The 19,758-nt window shown below is 38.1% G+C and overlaps 1 pseudogene; it reads left to right on the top strand.

The window, feature by feature from the left end:
• Positions 1 to 206: 206 nt before the first annotated feature.
• Positions 207 to 19,715, top strand: LOC135629252 (calmodulin-binding protein 60 D-like; annotated as a pseudogene).
• The last annotated feature ends 43 nt before the right edge of the window (positions 19,716 to 19,758 follow it).

Genomic DNA, 19,758 nt, shown 5'->3' with positions numbered 1-19,758 from the left:
TTTAAGAAATCAAAGAACTAATTACAGAATACCCCTTGTATTTAACTACCTTTAGCATCTCGGTCCTTATGCTTTAAAAAGTTTCGTTGGCATCCCTATAATTACGAAAATAAACATTTAGGTCTATTTACCATAACGTTGTTTGTTTTATCGATGGAAATACAAAAACAAAAGACAAAAAGGTAATTTTAGCATTCTAGTTGACGATGGTGGATGACGTCGGTGGTGGCGGATGGTGGCATTGTTGGGGGTTGCGAGTGGCTATTGTGGATGAGGAGAGTAGCGGTGAGAGGTAAGAGTGCCTCTGAATCGGCATCGGCGTCGGCGTCGGCGTCGTTGGCATTGTCGAGTGGCTAAAGGGTTGCTCAGCATCTGCATTGGTGGCTCTTTCGTCGCTTGGCAATTGCATCAGCGTTGACGTAGATGCAAAGCGGTGTCGCTCTGCATCTGCGTAGGCGTCGACGCAAATGCAGAGCGACCGACGTAGTTGTCGAGTGACGTCGCTCTGTATTTGCGTCGACGTCGATGCAGTTGCCGAGTGACGTTGCTTTACATTTACGTCGACATTGATGTAGTTGCCTAGCGACATCACTTTGCATCTGCAAGGGTCGTCGATGCAGATGTTGAGTGATGCCACTTTGCATCTACGTCGGCACGACGTAGTTGCCGAGCAAAAGGGCCATCGATGCATATGCCGAGTAGCGTCACCTTACATCTGCATCGGTGACCCTTTTCCCGCTCGGCAACTGCGTCGACGTCGATGTAGATGCATAGCGACCCTTATCTTTCATCGTCGTTCTCCTCATCCACAATAGTCACCCGTGGCGTTGCCGTTTGCCACCACTGACGTTGTTTGCCATGACCAACTGGAACATTAAGAGTACATTTTTGCTCTTTATTTTTATATTTATATCGGTAAAATTAATGGTGTATGGGTAAATTGACTTAGATGTTTCACTTTCGTAACTATAGGGATGCCAATGTAAATTTCTGAAGTGTAAGGACCGAGATGCTAAAGGTAGCTAACTATGGGAGGTAATATGTAATTAGTTTGAAATCAAAAGTATATGCTAAATTGTTTCATGTTGGAACATGTCTTTTTCAGGAAATACGAAAGATAAACTAGAATGGCAATTCAGTAGGTGGGACTTCAACTTGTCACAAATGGAAATTGAAATGGGACAAAATATACATTGATTCACTGTGTTGGCACATGACATTTCCAGAAAGGGTCAGGATTCATGCTGACTAAATTGAACTATTGATCTTTTGTGTTTTGGCTAAAGCATAAAGAAGGATCACTAATTCACTCGCAGTTTTTCTCGGAATGTTTAATTGCCGCATGAGCAAGTGGTCTCAGGTATTTGTTATTGCCACTGTGGACCACTAACCTTCAAGATATTGTTGTCTAAACCATATCATGTCTGATATTGAGCAAGTTTTAGACATCAAAAAGATAAATCAGTTTATTCTTGTTGAAACTTGTAGGTCGTGCTAATTCCATTGAGTTTTAGACCACTAGTCTTTGCTTTTGCCGGCCTTATTCCCTTTGGTTATTTGGCAAATCTTTACACAAGTGTTTTGGTCTCTCTTTATTGATCTATGTTGTTCAGTAGTTTTCGTCTCTCTTAATTCACTAGATTCATTCTGCCTTTAGGTACAATTGCTCACACTTCAAGCAAAGACTATTTCCAGGTGACTTTGATGCCCCTAAGTTGGAGCTTAAAGATCGTTTTTATCTTTATCTTTTTTGCTTTTTTTGCATGTTTCTTTCCTCTCACCTCAATTATGTGGATTGTATTATAATTATTTGAATTTATTATATTTGCACATTTAATATTTGGGATTTGCCACATGACGAAGATCTGATTGAATGTTTCTGAACCAATTAAGCTTTTACCTTATTGTTTGATGATTATACTCAGACGTCAATGATGGGAAATAATTCACATAATTGACCCTAAATAGTTGGATTATAGTGTTTTTGTTGGTATAATGTAGTTCAAATATTGATTTAATTGTGTCGAAATGTTTGTCTTGATAGCGCTAAACCATTTTGACCAAATTTCTGCATAGGACAAGTAGCACATTTAACATTAATATCCTGTGGAACTTTATTTTGTTACGGGGAAAGGATTTTTTGTTACATGAAAACATCATGAGGTAAATCTAAAACTAATATTCCTGTAAAGTTAGGAGTTTAACAATGCAAGCATGCTACGTGGTTCTGTTCTTGGATATTTGGAATCTACATATTCATATAGCAGTAGTAAGATCTCATGATAAATTACCATTTCTGAAATTGTATCTAATTAGCCCTCATTTTCCATGAGACTGGGTGTATACCCCATCAGTAGAAAGAGTTTTGGTTTGTACTCATGATATGCATGACTTTAGTTACATTGATATCAAAGAAAGATGTAGAATGTCAAAAACTAGCAGAATGGACTGTAAGATTTCTTGTGGGTTAATTTATGGGATGTTGTTTTGTTTAGACCGGTATGAGATGGGCGGTGTTTAGCAGTCTCTGAATAGATACGCGGACCCCCCTTGTTTTGGGTGTTTTGATCTAACTTATTACAAAAAAAAACTATTTATTAAATGGTTTAGAATGCGAGCCCTCTTTGCCCACGAGCTGCCTGCTATCAGTTGTCGTCGCGCACATGCTGCTCATAGTGCGCACCATGTGCCACTAATTCTGAGTTTGCTTCCTCCTCTTTGCTTTCATCTTCCTTCCAGTGATTTAAAAAGCGCTAGGCGCCAAGGTCCAAAAACGCCCGAGGTGCTAGGCGCTTGCCCGAGCGAAGCGAGGGCTAAAATATAAAAATATATAATATAATTAATAAATATAATTATTTAAAATTTTAAATAAAAATATGCTATTAAATTAAGAAAATCTAAGATACAAAATCACAATGTCATAATAATAAAAAGTTTTAACATTCAAAATAATAAAATTTTACATCAAAGTCATTCATCATAATCAATATTATCGTAATTTTCACATAAATTATCTTCATTAAATTCGTCTTTTTCCTCTTGTCCTTCGACTTCTTCCTCTTAATCAAAATATGTTTAATTCTCTATGTCTTCAATAATAGCAGGAGCCGAGCTTGATGATTTTGCACTCATTTTTCTCTTTGTCATCTGTCTTATATATGTTTGTAATTCTTCAGCACCTGAAGCTCTTGCCACATCTCCTTATGTCAATCTATCATCTTCAAATACAAGCTCGTCTTCGGCATCTTGCAAGTTAGCACCCATTTCCCCTACCAACCACTTATTTGAATCATCAATATCTTACGATGAGATTGAATCGATTCTATTTTACAAATCATGATGAGCTTTCAAAGCTTAATTATACTTTATGTAAAAAAGATTATGCAATCGTTGATGTTCCAACTGATTTCTTCTCTTTGAGTGAATCTGTCATGTCATATAATTTAAAAATATATTAATATATCTATCTAAATAAATTAATTAATTAAAATAAAAATATTTAGTGATCCTTACATGTTCAAAGATATTCTAGTTTCGCTCACAACCCGAAGAACTACATGTCAAACTAAGTACTTTGATAGCAAATTGCTGTAAGTTCGGAGTGAAGTTTCCAAATAGACTCCACCATTCAGCTACAAAATTTATGTTATTATTAGCAATAACATAGTAACATAATATATATGAAATTAATTATATCAAATTATTAATACTTGGAGACGTAGTTGTCCTGGATCGAACGACCATTGGAATTCCAAAAAGACCTTCGGTATTTTTATATAAAGATAATTCATGAATAATCTTATCTTGAACCTCAAGGCTGGGAACTAATCTTGCAACGCACTGATATAACCGATCCAAAACTTATGTATCAAACCCAACAAATTTAATTTTATAAAAGAATTCAGGGTTCAAATAATATCCTGCTGCATGTAAGGGACGATGAAATTGACAATTCCATCTTTCATCAATGATTGTAAAAATTTTCTCATATTTTTCTTCATTTTCATTAAAAAACCTTTTAATCGTCTCCTTTGCTCTATCCATAGCCTCATAAATATATCCCATTACAGACTTATTTTCATTATCCACCAACCGAATGACTCGAACAAAAGGGCTCATTACCTTTAATGTATAAACTACATGATTCCAAAAGGATGGCATTAAGATGATATCAGTAGCCCTCTTGCCTTTTGCTTCTTTTGCCTATTTGCTTGTCACCCATTTCTCAGAGGTAAACATATTTCTCAGATTATGTTTTTGACGATACACGCTCTATAATGTCAAGAATGAAGTAGCAAATCGGGTGACACCATATCTCACTAATTCTTTATTCCCTATAAATTCTCTCATCATATTCAAAGCCCCAATATGATTATAAAAAAATCCAACAACAAAAATTGCCCTTTCTAGGGTTTTCTTGATGTCTAAGATCTTTCCAATATTCTCCAACATTAAATTAATACAATGTGCTGCACATGAAGTCCAATATAAGTGTTGTCTTTTTGTTTCAAGCAATTTACTTGAGACAAATGATAACAAAAATGATAAGACTTAAGAGTTTAACACATTTAATTGAAGATAAAATAATTAAAAAATTTAAAAGATTAATATTACCAGCTAATACATAGTTGCTTTCATTGTTGATTATGATTTGAACGACATTTTGTTCTCTAATTTCTTTCACAAAGTTGTCAAGTAAATCATATATCTTGTCTCTAGATTTTACAAAAGATGAAGCATCTATTGACTTTACAAACATAGTCCCTAAAGAACAATTAACCATAAAATTAATTATACTCCTGCGCCTCCTGTCAATCCAAATATCTGACATAATAGAGCAACAATGTGTTGCCCATGATTCTTTATGACCCTTTAGTAAGTCATTTGTATAATTCAACTCTTTTTGCAACAATGGAACTCGCATCTCATAATATTAACTTGGAGGTTTTAATCCTGCACTATATCTTCCAATAGCTTCAATCATATCCTTAAAACTGTCTAAACGAGTTGTAATAAGGGGAAGACCAGCCTGATAGAAGAAGCGAGCAATGTGCTGAATTGTTCTTCCTCTTATTTTTTATCACAAGCATCACTTATATTTGTTTGTCTAAATTTTGAGCCTCCTGCTTGCCCTTGTTGTTTCTAGGATCCTTGAAACATATATAGATCCATCGGTCCTTTTTTACCCTTTTTAGTACTCATAACTTCTTTTCCTCTTTTGTCGTATACTTTTTTTCCACTTGAGTTAATACTCATAAAATAATCTTCTTCTTCGTCCCTGAGATGTTCAACATTGTCTTCTGGTAAATTCCTATAAGATTCATTCTTTTGTGTCTTTTTTTCATTCATATAACTCAGCAACTCTTCTTTTACCTCAGGTGGACACTTTTTGCAAGCTACTGCATTCTTGAAATTTCCTACTAGGTGTTGTTTTGCACGAAAAATACCACCTCTAGTAGTCTTATCGCAGAATATGCAAGTCACTGCATTAGGATCTTTCGGATCCTTCAGATAATTATAACTCCATGCAGGATCTTTTTTTGATGCTATTGGAGACTCTATTGAGTTGCTCTGTATACTTGCCATTTATCTTGAAACCTAACAATAATTTCAAATAAATAAAAATTAATAGTATTAAAATCAAAATAATATATTATTAATCTAATAAATACAAATACTATTATTACTCTATTATTAACAGTATACAGTATACTGTTAACAGTATACAGAAGGAGAAGAAGGAAGAGGAGTGTAAGGGGGTGCTGACTGAGAAAAGAGGAAGCGGCAGCGGCGACAGCGGGAGCGGGAGTGGGAGTAGGAGCGGCGAGCAGCAAGAGCGGCGACAGCGGTAGTGGTAGCGAGCAGCGACAGCGGCGAGCAGCGGGAGCGGGAGCGGGAGCGGCAACGAGCAGGGTTAGGGTTGGGCAACGACAACTGATATCGGTTTTAGTTGGTTCGATTGAACCAACTAAAGCACCAAGACCGAACCGGACCTAAAATCCTGGTTCGGTCGCCTGGTTTAACCCAGGCACTCGCCCAAAGCGTCCAGCGCCTAGGCTCGGGCGAGCACCCAAGCAGCACCTCTTTGAAGCGCGCCGCCTGGAAGTGAAGCGAGGCGCTCGGGCCTCGCCTCGCCTCGCCCGAGCGCCTAGGCGAGCGCCCAAGCGCCTTTTTAAATCACTGCTTCCTTCACCACTTTCTCCACGTCTTTCTTGTTTCCCTTCCTCTTCCTCCACCATCTCATCTTCTTTCTTTCTCTTCCTCCTTTCTCCTTCTCTTATCCTTTTATCTTCCTCCTCTTCCTCCATCACCTCCTCTTCTTCCTACCTACTTCAACTTCCTCCTCTTTCTCCACTGCCATCTGTGCCTTTCTCATCTCCTTTTTCCTCTTTGAGTCTTCGGTACATACTAGTGTACAACATGTCGATACACATACCAACTAGTACATATCGGTCTGGCTAGGGACCGATACCGGTGGTCATACGAGACAACAATCCTTGGGTTACTTAACAATGATGTTAATGTGAACAATTATTCTTGGGTTTCAATACAAACAAATGCTTAAGAGTTAAGAAATTAAAAGCGTGAAGGATGTTGAGAATCAGGAGAGGGGAAAGATGGTCGCAATATTTTCTTTCATTGGTAATCTTTTAAAGTGCTAATAAGTAATAACTATATATTTCATGCGAGATGGTATTCTACTCTAGGATTTATTTGAAGCAAAAGTATCTTCTTTCTTCAAATCCTTGCTTGGCACTTGTATTTTTGCCAATCTAGCAACATCTTTGGAAAGTAGTTCTTAATTTATCTAGTTGTTTTGTGTCATCATTCAGTATTTTGTACTCTTTGCAGTGTGATTGTTGAAGCTTTGAAAATGGACAGTCTGCAGAAAATTTGCTCATCATTGGAGCCCATTCTTCGAAGAGTTGTAAGAGAGCTTAAAACTTATTCCACACCAGAGTTTTCTTAAAATCATTTTCCAGCATTCTATGATCTGCCAATTTAAGTTACTTAATTTCATTAAAGAATTTGCACTTGAAGAATCCACAACATGCCCATGTTATCATTTCTCAATTTGATTTTCCAGTGCGACATCTGATTATTGTATAAATACATCTTTGACACCATTATTTGAGATAATACATTTTTTAACTAGTTTGTTTGTGTACACAAGGAACTTATTCAATCAAATAATAAAAGAAGATAAGCTCTATTTTTTTAATCTTGATTAGTATTTAAAGTTAAGTCATGTCGTGTTGACTTTCTATGTAAATGATGTTTGTTTGGAAGAATTTGAGTGACACCTCTAAATTACATGTGTAATATACTATAGTTAAATTGCTCATGTAGCAGATATTTCTCTCATCTTGAGATTCTATAGAGAGAAAGAGATCTGCAAAAGCGATTGCCTCTTGTTGGTGACTGACAACCAGACAACCTGAGTCCTTTCCTATTCATTGGGATGCTAAGTCTTCTCTATGAGTGGTTTTCAGTCTCTAAAAATTGCATTCGGCTAATTTGTAAATCTATCTATAGTTTGGTCAGATAATTAATGCTTAAGATTGTTTGAATCCTTTTATTCTTAAGTTAGTGTAAAGTATCTCTTTCTTTTTGTCTGATTGCTTTGGATATATGTTGTGATTTGTAAAACTTCATTTCTTTATTCCGTAATTGTGTTGTTTTCTCATTCTGTTGGATGTTGAAACATGGCCCCTAAAAATTATTCTCGATCTTTTTCTATGACATTGATAACTCACCTTCTATGAACTTTCAATTTTTTGGTCTCGAAGTTCTATATTCTGAATGGACCCTATTTATTAGCAATATCTGATGTTTCTTCTTGACAATCTGATGCTGTATGGTGCTTCATTAGGTCAGTGAAGAAGTTGAACGAGCCTTAGCAAAGCTATGTCCTCCAAAAATTGGTGGAAGGTAAGACATATTATGACATCATACATCATGAATCAGATGGATTCTTTGAGAATGAACTTATTTTGGATTTTTTTTCCTCTGCATGGAATTATAAGTGACTAAGATGTTATAACCAAATAGTTATGTTGCCATGCTTTCTGATACAATCTTTCCGGTAAAATATCTGAAAGCATGTCAAGTTTCTTGTGAACTTGTTACAGGCTGCACAACAAGTGTTTAAATTTAATGAAATGAAGGATGGTTGAGACAGATAACAGCTGTATATTATGATTTTTAAATTGTTGTCCTAGAGTCTGATTGCTAGAATTTTAATTTATGGCCATTCTGATTGTAGTCTATTTTTCAGAAGCTACTATAGACATATATAGGCATGAGTCTCATGCCTATATGGAGGTTAGGGAGGGGCAACATATTTAACCTAATTATTGCAATAGAGGCAATAACATTAAGTTGTTGACAGGCCTCAATGAGATAAATGGTGCAAATGTATATATTGGGTTTTGAAAGGTAGTGTTCAATAGTCTTTAACAGAATTGTCTCAAAACCTATCCTGATGTTATTTTCCTACTGAGAATTTTATGTATCTTATATTAAAAGGAAAACAAAATTATTAACATTTGCTTGGTTTAGCAAAAAAAGCTGCATAAAGTCTAGCAAAAAAAGCTTTGGGGAGACTATAGTAAGTGAAGAGTGCATTACATCACAAACAGCAATATGAAGCAAAAGTCTGCAAGGTAATAAGTTATAAGAAAACAGGAACAAACTTTTCTGTTACAGCAGAAATAATGGAGTATGACGAAAGCAGTGAAACATGAGGAGAACAAAGAGTAAGTTATGACTGGGTTACCAAATTTGTTTGATGAAAATGCATTCTGTAAGAATGATCTTTGCTGCACATCTTTCTGTTTTAAGTCTAACCACATACTGTTCCTATAAAAGATAGGAGTCCTTAGGGATAAAAGTAGGTAATAAAGGTAGTTGACCAAATCGGATAAAGATCATAATCAGAAAGTGCCCAATCAATTACAAAAATTTCATAAGTGGAATACAACTAAATAAGCTCATGTCTAATGATATCTAGCTTTGTGAAGATGTTCTAAAGTTGTGATAATATTGCCTTGTAAATTGAGAATAGGCCAATTAATCTAATTAACTCAAACAAGAATTAATAGAACTCTGCACAAACCTAACTTTAAGACTTGCTTTATCATATTCAAGCCATTCAATTTCAGTCCATCTTGTTAGTCTTTGCTTGTTAGTTGTGATGTTTCCCAGTAATTGATGTGCACATCTAAGAAAGATTATTTCCTTCAGTTTGTTGCTTATTGTTTGAAGAAATATTAGCTTCATTTTTATCAACCGATAGTAAAGAACTGATTCATCATCTAGCCTATAAGAAGTTCACCAATTCATCTTCTGGCCTTTGAGAAGGTCATTGTTGCAGTATCATTTCTCTGAGGGGTAGATTTGGTAATTTTCCAGATTTAATAGTTTTAAGGGTATTCTTGGAATCATCAAATTTCAGAATTGGTACTGCAACTCAGCCCTGCCACTTGGACATATGAGTTATCCTATGCCTAATATGCATCTTTGACTATTTATGCTTGTTTCGATTCCTGGATTAGGTGCTTTATGAATAAAGACTATCATTATTCAAGAAGGCTTGTTGTTTTGCTTCAATCTTCTTGTTCTCCAATTTATCAAGTTTATCTCAGTGTTCACAGTTGGTGGGAAATTATGGTTTAACCAACTATGAAAATTCTTTACATGAATAATTTCTACTTATGTAATACTTTTTTAGGATTCATCTGAATTCAAGAAATGAAGGTCTTCACCGAAGCAAATTGAAGGTCCTGAAGAAATCTCCAGCTTCATTTCCGGACAAGACTATCCTTATCCCATTTTACTGGAGGAAAAGTAGAAGGGGAACAGGGAGCTGAAATTTATGTTGTGTTGATTGATGCAAATACTAGCCATGTTGTCACATCAGTACCTGAGTCGTCTGCAAAACTAGAAGTTGTAGTCCTTGAGGGTGATTTTAGCAATGAAGACAATGATGATTGGACAGAAGAAGAGCTTGACAGTCATGTAGTGAAAGAACGCGAAGGAAAAAGGCCTCTTTTGACTGGAGACTTATACGTCTCATCGAAAGAAGGTGTAGGAACCTTTGGAGAGCTCACATTTCCAAACAATTCTAGTTGGATACGGAGTAGGAAATTTTGGCTTGGACTGAAGATTGCTTCAGGTTTTTGTGATGGTATTCGAGTCCGTGAAGCGAAAACAGAAGCTTTCACTGTGAAGGACCACAGAGGGGAATGTAGGTCAGCTTTGCACTATCTTTGGTTTCTTTTTCTCCATTTTCCTAAGTTTTCTTTCTGATGTTTATAGTGTACAAGAAACACTATCCACCTGAATTGAAAGATGAAGTCTGGAGATTGGAAAAGATTGGTAAGGATGGTTCATTCCACAAGAGGTTGAATAAATATGGACTCTTTATAGTTGAAGACTTTCTCAGACTTGTTGTTAGGGATCCCCAGAAACTCCACAAGGTAAGTTTTTGGTTTTCTTGTTTGCTGTAATGAGTCTCTTATTACCTCCACTGTTTGTGGATCTAATTTACTTCACAATGTAGGTTCTTGGAAGTGGTATGTCTAATAAGATGTGGGAGAGTCTTGTGGAGCATGCCAAGACTTGTGTCTTAAGTGGAAAGTACTATGTATATTATTCTGATGACACAAGGTATATTGGTGCAATTTTCAATAACATTTATGAGTTTTGTGGCCTGATTGCTGGTGGACAGTTCTATTCTGCTGAAAACCTGAATGACAATCAGAAGGACAGAAGCGCGTCATTTTGCAATATGACACTTAGACCTCGCTGTCTAAGTGTCGCCTCCGCATCCTCAAGGTTGAGCACGTCAAGGACTACCTCAAGGAGGAGGAGTTCGCCGCCAACCAGGAGCGCCTCCGTCCCTTGGAGGAGAAGAACGAGGAGGACCGCTCCAAGTTCGATGATCTCCGGGAGTCGTCGATGAGCATCGAAAACCTAGAGGAGCTCATCGACGAGAACCTTGCCATTGTTTCGTCATCGGTCGGAACGGAGTACTACGTTAGGATCCTATCTTTTGTCGACAAGGATCAACTAGAACTGAAATTTGCCATTCTTATGCACAACAAGGTTAGTTTTGCTAGTTAGTTTTGCTAGTTTAATGATTTTGGTTTGGTCGCATGATCTCGGATTGGTGAATATTTTTAGTGTTTAGGGTGTGAATTGGTTGTGATTTTCTTGATATACCTAATTTGCTAGTATTCTGTTAAAAATCTGGTATTTAGGCTCGCCGAACTTGGTTAGCTGAAGATGTGATGCTCGAGTGATTTGTGGTCAATTTTTGTGGGAGAGAATTTCTTGCATTGTGAAGCCTTTGTGGGAATCATACATTTGTCCACATAATTTTTATGGTTGGGGTATCTTAAATCTCTAAAATTAGAAATATAATAAAAGAATTGAAGTCTAGAAGGAAAATTGAGCCCCATTTTGCTATGATACATTGTAATATATTAGATTCATGGGCTGGACTATAGGAGATCCAAGTTTTGATGCATAATGCCTACTTAAGAATCATCATGTTCTCTTCTTCTTTGGCACTTTGTTTCTTTTGAATGTAAATAAATGTTTGTGTGTTAAGTCACTCAATGGCTGCTCCCTCAGATTGATCAATCAGCAATTCTGATTGCTATTTTTGCCTATTTCTTGACCTCAGCCAGGTTTTGATAATCGCAATTGCTACGCTGATGAACACTATCTTCCAACTCTATTGAATGTAAGTACATTAGATCATTTTACATTTTGGCTTTCCTGAGTAATGGCTTATCTGGGAATTTTATAGTATCAATAACCAGATAGGACATTTCGACATCCTGTAGATAGTGGATCCTACTGGAATTGCTAATTGGTCGTTGACGCATTGTCACGGATAAACTTCTAAACAGGATGTTTGATTTAATGCTTATGTATGTCCATGTCTTTTGGTATGTTAATGTTTTTAACAGCATTTAGAGGGGTGACCGAAGGTTTAATAGTCTTATTTTAGTTGGCTTGGTGGCCGCTTTAGACTTGTAAATAAAGGTTGTGTCATATGGACACTTGTGAGAGATTTTCGGTCTATAGTGGACCATTTTGATCCTTTGTTGTGCAACTGTTCCGAGCTTGTAAAGTTTGTTTGTAATTTAGTGTTTCCTGGAATGTTTACTTGTTGATCCCAAGTGAGGTGTTCTCTCTAACCCATTTTATCTTTTGTAGATCCTAAGGGACCATGGGAGGCTTCGGGGAGGCTGACCTTTGCGGACGGACACGCAAGGGTGCCGCACGACTTAGGCAAAACTAGATAAGTCCATTACAGATGGTATCAGAGCGGGACAAGCACTCATAGAAACACTTAGCATGCAAACGTGGGGGACCTAGCGGGGTTGCGTTGAGGGCATTCAGCACACGCGCAACCGTTTGGGGGAAAACGAGTATGGAGATATAGGGAAAAGGAGTCGCTCGGAGGAGTGGGCATCTAAGATTAGCATTAAGAGGAATGGTCGACCCTTCGCGCAAGAGGCATCACGAGAACAAGCAAGCTTGGAAGAATGCGGAGCGCACAAAGGTTGGGATGGCTGAGTTTGAGCTACGACTCAACGTTGACAACTATACTTGATGGTGCTCAAGGCAAGCGAGGTGCTTGGTAAAGGATGAGACCATGCAAGGTGGAATGAGTTGCTCAGCGACCGAAAGAGTTGTGCAAAGCTTACAGAGGTGAGGGGAATTGCTAACTCAAAGAATTCGGTACTCATACATGGGCTTGTATACGGACGATGGAATGTTCACGGCCATCCCAAGGTGACCGAAATTCGGTGCTATGGAGTATTGAAACTTTCTCTTGAAGGATACTTCCGTAAGAGACTAAAGTGTGCAACAAGTTCCTCATGTTGCTAGGCCTTGAGTGGTGTAACGGTGGCTGTATTAACGTGGAGTCGCAATCTAGCAAGTGCGTTTGCAGGAGACAGAACAATGCACAGTTTGTTCAGCAAATCTGAGTAGTCCAAGGGGATGGTGGTCTCCGAAACGAAGAGAGATGTTGCTCCAACGGGATAGTTATACAGGAGGGATAAGTCCCGGCTCTCCAGAGGGAGAATCATGTGGGACGAACTGCAAATGTTAAGGAGTACCTCAACAAATAACAACTTCACGAAGCTCAATGGACCGAGCAAGCGGCAAGGAGTCATCGAATGATCTCGCTTAAGAGAATGCATTGGTGGATGCATTGCAAGATCAAGTGGGGGAGCGACCCAAAGCAATACAAATGAAGGCACACTTAGAGTTGATATGGAGATCGGACTCAAGGGAGGGCTGACCCGTGGAATGGTGGGCGCGAGGGCCACCATCAACTCAATGCAAAAACGAGGAGCGGAGCAACTTGGGTGTAACTTGGCGAAGTACCCAAGCTGTATGAAGGAAGCCAGCATATATGATGGAACATAGAGCGGAAGCACAGTGCTTTCCTTGGACAAAGGTCAAGGACATAACTCTTGCAAAGGCAAGAGCAGGATCATGTTGTTCCATGGGTCCTTCATTCTGACGGAGCGGACTCATTTTGCATGGTGCCAAATACGAAGGGAGCTTCTGGGCACATGCACCTTATCTCGGAGAAGCATTTGATGGAGGAACTAAGGCGACTCAATTTGCGGAGGCGAAGTTGGGTTCAGAAAGCCTTGACACAAGGCAAGAGGACGCATGATCTCGTGATGAACTGCAAATGTTAAGGAGTACCTCAACAAACAACAACTCCACGAAGCTTAATAGACCGAGCGAGCGGCGAGAAGTCATCGCATGATCTCGCTTGAGAGAATGCATTGGTGGATTCATTGCGAGATCAAATGGGGGAGCGACCTAAGGCAACACAAATGAAGACACACTTGGAGTCGATATGGAGATCAGACTTAATGGGAGGGCTGACCCGTGGAATGGTGGGCGCGAAGGCCACCATCAACTCAATGCAAAAACGAGGAGTGGAGCAACTTGGGTGTAACTTAACGAAGTACCTAAGCCGCATGAAGGGAGCCAACATAGAAGATGGAACATGGAGTGGAGGCACAGTGCTTTCCTTGGACAGAGGTCAAGGACCTAAACTCTTACAGAGGCAAGAGCAGGATCATGTTGTTCCATGGGTCCTTTATTCTGACGGAGCGCACTCATATTGCATGGTGCCAAAGACGAAGGGAGCTTCTAGGCACATGCACCTTCTCTCGTTGAAGCATTTGATGGAGGAACCAAGGCGACTCAACTTGCGGAGGTGAAGTTGAGTTTAGAAGGCCTTGGCACGGGTCAAGAGGATGCGGAGGCGGGTACTCTTGAAGAATATGCCACAGTGTTGCCAATCAAGTTGCTAGGCAGGAAGTAGTGTGCTGCGAAGATTGTGCTGGTAGGGGCAGAGGCCTAGGATCCAGACAATGATGCACTAATTGCAGCGAAGTCGGTGGACTTCTGGAGCTACTAGGCGACGGATTGTCCTAGAGTGGTGCTTCATCTAGGTGTGACCCAAGAGTGGGTGGATGAAGGTCGATTGTCAAATGAGCGGACAAAATCGAAGGTGGAAAAGACCCTGTGATGTATTGGCAGAGGCCACACATAGAGGGATCACAATTCGAGTTATTCCCACAAGGATCAGAATGCAATAGTGATGTCACCAGGAGGCGACATGGGGTAGCGGATCGTGGTGGAACAGTTCGTGGCAATGCGATATACACGACATAGTCCCATGAGAGACTAGATCATACAGAGGTATTATCTGGAGCTACTGGAAGCTCCACTTCGGTGAACAATACGACAGCAAGAAGGGCTGTAGATTCAAAGAGTGAAAGCCATGGTACCGTAGAGGTAGGTCTTCCGTGCGTGCATCAAATTTTGCATCGGATGAAAGCCTTGGTCATCAGCATATGGGGGTTGTGTTCCACCAAGGGAAAAGTTCAAATGCAAATACTAGTGAGTCCCATGGAAGGGACTTGATCATGTAGAGGTATGATCGAAGCAGTTGGAGAGTTGGACTGCTCTAGAGCCCATATTCGCTTAAGGGAGCTCGACAAGTCAGAGGACAAGGTTGAGTAAGCAAACGTTGCTACCAAGGAAGCTAAGGAGAACAAAATCGGTGCAAACCCTACAACTAGATGGTGGAGGCCATGCATTAGAGTTGCAGTCTGTCTTTCCATCGACCAAAGGGAGCTTGGAGAACACAGAGGTATTGAAGTAGAGGGTCGAAAGGGGTGCGAGGAAGCGACAACGACTCTAGAGAGACTTAGCTACCCAAAATCAAGCATCAGTTAGAATGTAGGTGGACTTAGAGGAGTGCCATAGAGACATATCTACTGATCGTGAAGAAAAGGGATGCAGATGTGAGGTGACGGATAGTAGGGCCATGGGCATGGCAGCACCATGGTACTGCAGAGACGGGACTTCCGTGAAAGTCATTGATCTCTTGCTCTCATGGAGGGAGAGTGCTTGGTCTTGAAAGGGGTTGAGGAGGTGGAGCATGCAGAGACAATCTCCAAGTACTGAGACAAGACTGAAGGGCAGAGGCCAAGGAACTTCGTAAGACCGGTGTCAATGAACTATTCATCAAGATAGCCGAAAGTGAAGGACTTCGAATCATGCAAGAGTGCATGACCAAGGAACGAAACAGGCAGTACGTGGTGCTGTACCTTTGCTACTCAGTGGAGTAGGCGGTCGGGTTGATGGAGAAGACGGTACAATCCCAGAGGCAACCAAAACTATTAGAGACTTACTCCAAGTTGGGGTGACAACTTCTTGCATTCCAGAAGTTCGATGGCATTGAGAATGTGAATCACAGTAAGTAACTCAATGCAAGGAGTGCAAACACTTCAAGTATTTCAGAAGTGTGAGAAAGAGCAGGCAAAAGTTAGTAACCAGCTCGATTTATGGAGTACAACCTCGAGGAGGCGGGCGAAGTCGAGTAACTTTTGCCTTCTCAACTCTTAAGAGAATGGGTGAAATCGAGTACCTCAATTCTTTTATCTATCTAGCAGAGGAGCTCTGCATAGGTTCAAAGACCCTTCGAAGATAATGAAAGACAATAGTTGTCAAATCCTCACCAACGGTGATCAGTGCTACTGAGAGTAGATTGTCCGCTTCATTTTTCAACGAAATGTCAATCGAAATAAGTGACAACTGATGCGAACCTACTTGGAAGTGACAACTAAGTGAAAGAAGAGTCAATGCTACTAATGTGAATCGAGAGTAGATTGTCCGCTTTAGTGCTACTGATGCGAACCTACTTGGAAGTGACAACTAAGTGAAAGAAGAGTCAATGCTACTGATTTCCCAACGAAATGCCAATCGAGAGTAGATTTTCCAACGAAATGCTATTGATGCAGTTGTTCTCTAATTACACCCTCATATGAGACACATCAGCATGAACACCATTGTTTGGTCTGGTTGTGCCTCCTGACATCACATTGTTGAGTCATTTGCTCCATGAAATCCCTGCCAATTCTTGAACTCAAGCCACCTCATTTTGACACCAAACTCCACCAAGTAGCAGCAGAAGATTGTTGGAGGCAATTGGGATGATTTGAATCTATGTTTCTCTCTAAGTAGGGATGAGGTGGATGCTACTTTATTTGATGGTGCACTCCACCCAGTACTGGTCTTCCCTCTGTTTTGTGTTTTCCTGGTTATTTGATCTCTTGAGCAGCAAAATTTTGTTAGTCCATTTTACTTTATAGAGTGCTCAATTCTTTTGTAGAGAGAGAGAGTGAGAGACATTATAAAACACTTTCTTTGTGAAGTCTTTATGGCAAATCTCTTTTTTTTTTTTTTGAAAGAAAACTGAAGCACAAAAAGAAGTGAATAATTTGGTTAGCAGTTTCATAAAAGATGTCATTAAAAAAACTTAAACAATAGAGAACAACTTAAAAGTTCTGGACTTTCTAAGATCTGATCTCAAACACAAGCTATATGGTATATTGTGAACATAGTGAATAACAATTATTATCTAATGGATGTTAATATGTACAACATACTTGTAATGTTATGATGTATAAATCAAATGTAATGTTCTAAATCTCATTAAAATCTGACATAATTTCTAAATTATACATAAAAATGATATAATAATATTTCAAATAATAAAAGCCTATCTATTGTGAGGAGGAAGAACAACTTCATGGCTTGCTCAGCTCTTTCACAGGATAATTGATATCAAAATTAGTTGCCCGTGATGTTTAGAGAGAGAGAGAGATTATCTTCTTCTCCTTTGCTTTAAAAATTATATACATATATATATATATATTATTGGTGAGAATTCTGAAAACATTTTATGCTAATTATTAAATCATTATAGAGATCATTTTATGAGGCCTCCGCTGAGCTGCTGCACCTGATGCAACAAGAGTAGACCAGCAACATCTGCGATAACTTCCTCAGCAACAAGGAAAATGGGTATTTTTTTTCTTTTTATTGTGAAAAAGGTGGATACACAGTCAAAATCTGTCCTCTGATTCCACGAGCAATAAAATCAGCTTCTTTTCAAACAAAAATCGTGCAAAATTTTCCTGATAACATCTATTCAGCAACCAGAGTGCCAAATAGATGACTTGCATACACCATTGTTTCATACTTGTTCACCTCTCGCTACTTCTTTACATTTAGATTAGCTCAAGAAATAATAAGATTTTCTTATGCATTTTGTCTTTCAGAAAAGAGTTACTTGACAGCAGTATCCAATTTTAGGCTTTGAGCCAATGATCTAACACTAGCAGAGTTAAGAACTGCTTTCATATTTTATCCATTCTCAATCAGTGCCATCTTGTGTTTCAATGGGTCATAGAGGAACTCTCAATTGTTCATCTCCTTATAAGTACACTACTTTGCTTTGATCATATGTTTTAATTGTTTATTTTTGGGGTTTTAAGTATGCTGTCTGCAGTCCTATCACAATCACTTTTGCCTCGAGTGCAGGTATGTCTTTGGCAGGAATATTAATCTACCAAGTTAGCTGTTTTTAAATGTTTATGCTTGCCTTTACTCTGAACTATAACCTACATTGTCTTATATTATCTTGGCATTTCTGTAGTTTGACAAGTATCATTTTCAGTTTAGGCTTTTATTTATGATTATTCAATTTTGGCACCTAATTCATGATTGTTACATTATTTTACTCTATACTAATAAATCCATCGTGCCCCCATTTTTTCTATTGGATACCATGTCTCATAGTTAGTCTTAACAAATTTAACTCAATGAACCTTGCCAAATTATTTTTCGGTATTACATTGCCCAAGCTAATGGATAAGGGAACCAAACATATGCTTTATTTCTCTGGCTGAACATGCCAATTAATTAAGCATTATCATTTGAGTGCTGAACATTGACTTATAGTTTAATGAAAAGGATTATTGGAGGTGAAGTCCTATAATCTTGATGTGAAAAATGAGACCATGGGAAAATGGAAAGCTTATTTGAATTATCTGTAGCAATATGAATTAGTGAAATCTAAAAATGCTCTTTGTTAAGGATCATTTTTCCAGTGGTTTGGACTGACCATTGACTAATGCATCTCATCATCAAGGCTCCCAGTTTCTAATTTTGGTGGTATTCAACAGTTGCAAAATTCATTTAAATATAGATCGACATAATATTTAGGAACTTTAAGACCAGAAGGGTGGATGAAGAACTCATTCATACATAATATCCTTATAAGTGCACTAATAAGATGCATTAAGCAGACCCGCACTATAATTTCTTCATTCAGATTTCTTGTGGCAGATAACTAGATGGGTTTCTTTAAGCTAAGGCAAAACTGAGGCTATGATTTCTGTGAAACCAAGTTATAATTAAGTGTACTACCTCATTTCCATTCTATACTATAAGAATTTCATAGGAGTGTAACTGGGTTTATGTGATAAACTTGAAAAATATCCCGGGGATATAAATAAACAAACTGTTCTACTGTCATTGGTGTTTGTCAATGATAGGTTTTCAATCCCTCTCATATCAGAACAAGTATAATTGTGCTGAGTGTTGGTTGCTAATGAAGAGTGATGTCTGGAGCAGAGAAAATTGGCTCAACATGGTCTCCAAAGATCTTTACACAATAGAGGTAACTGAGGCCAACCTTTTGAGGTATTGGATCTTCTATTTATAATATGAAGAGATTTGTATGCATATCTTGAGTAATAATGAAGCTTATGTGTTGCAATAGAGATACACTAAACTATTTCTTAAACATTAGTTCAAAATATCAACTTTATAGAGGCATTAAAGAGCTTATTTTTCCTATTTCACTTTGATTATATGGTTTAATTCTTTTAGGTTCTGAATATCGTGTCTAAATGCTGGTATGTCTTTTTCATATTCAATTACCAAATATTTCTATTTTGAATGTTTATACTGGCTTTTACTCTGAACTATAACTTTTGTCTTAACATCATGTTTGCATTTCCTGTAGTTTGACTAGTATCATTTTCAATTTTAGGCTTTTCATGGTTGCTAATTTTTGGCATCTAGAATTAATAGTAGTAATTAAATTTAGTTAATGAAATTAATTACAATAACATATATGTGTTAAGTATTTATATTTCGAATTTAGAAGGGCTCATATAAAAAAACTATCAACATTGCAAAAATCTGCATGCAATTTCCCAAATAAATAGAAACACAATTTAAACTTTTTAAATAAATTAAGAAATCAAAAACTTACATCTACAAAAAGGGAATTATTTTTTGGGATTTTTTGTTCAATGAGTTTTTGAGAGGGATTAGAGGATCACA

This window comes from Musa acuminata, chromosome BXJ3-1, assembly GCF_036884655.1.
Source record: "Musa acuminata AAA Group cultivar baxijiao chromosome BXJ3-1, Cavendish_Baxijiao_AAA, whole genome shotgun sequence".
Classification (NCBI taxonomy): Eukaryota; Viridiplantae; Streptophyta; class Magnoliopsida; order Zingiberales; family Musaceae; genus Musa; species Musa acuminata.
This window is presented reverse-complemented; position numbering and strand designations above follow the sequence as displayed.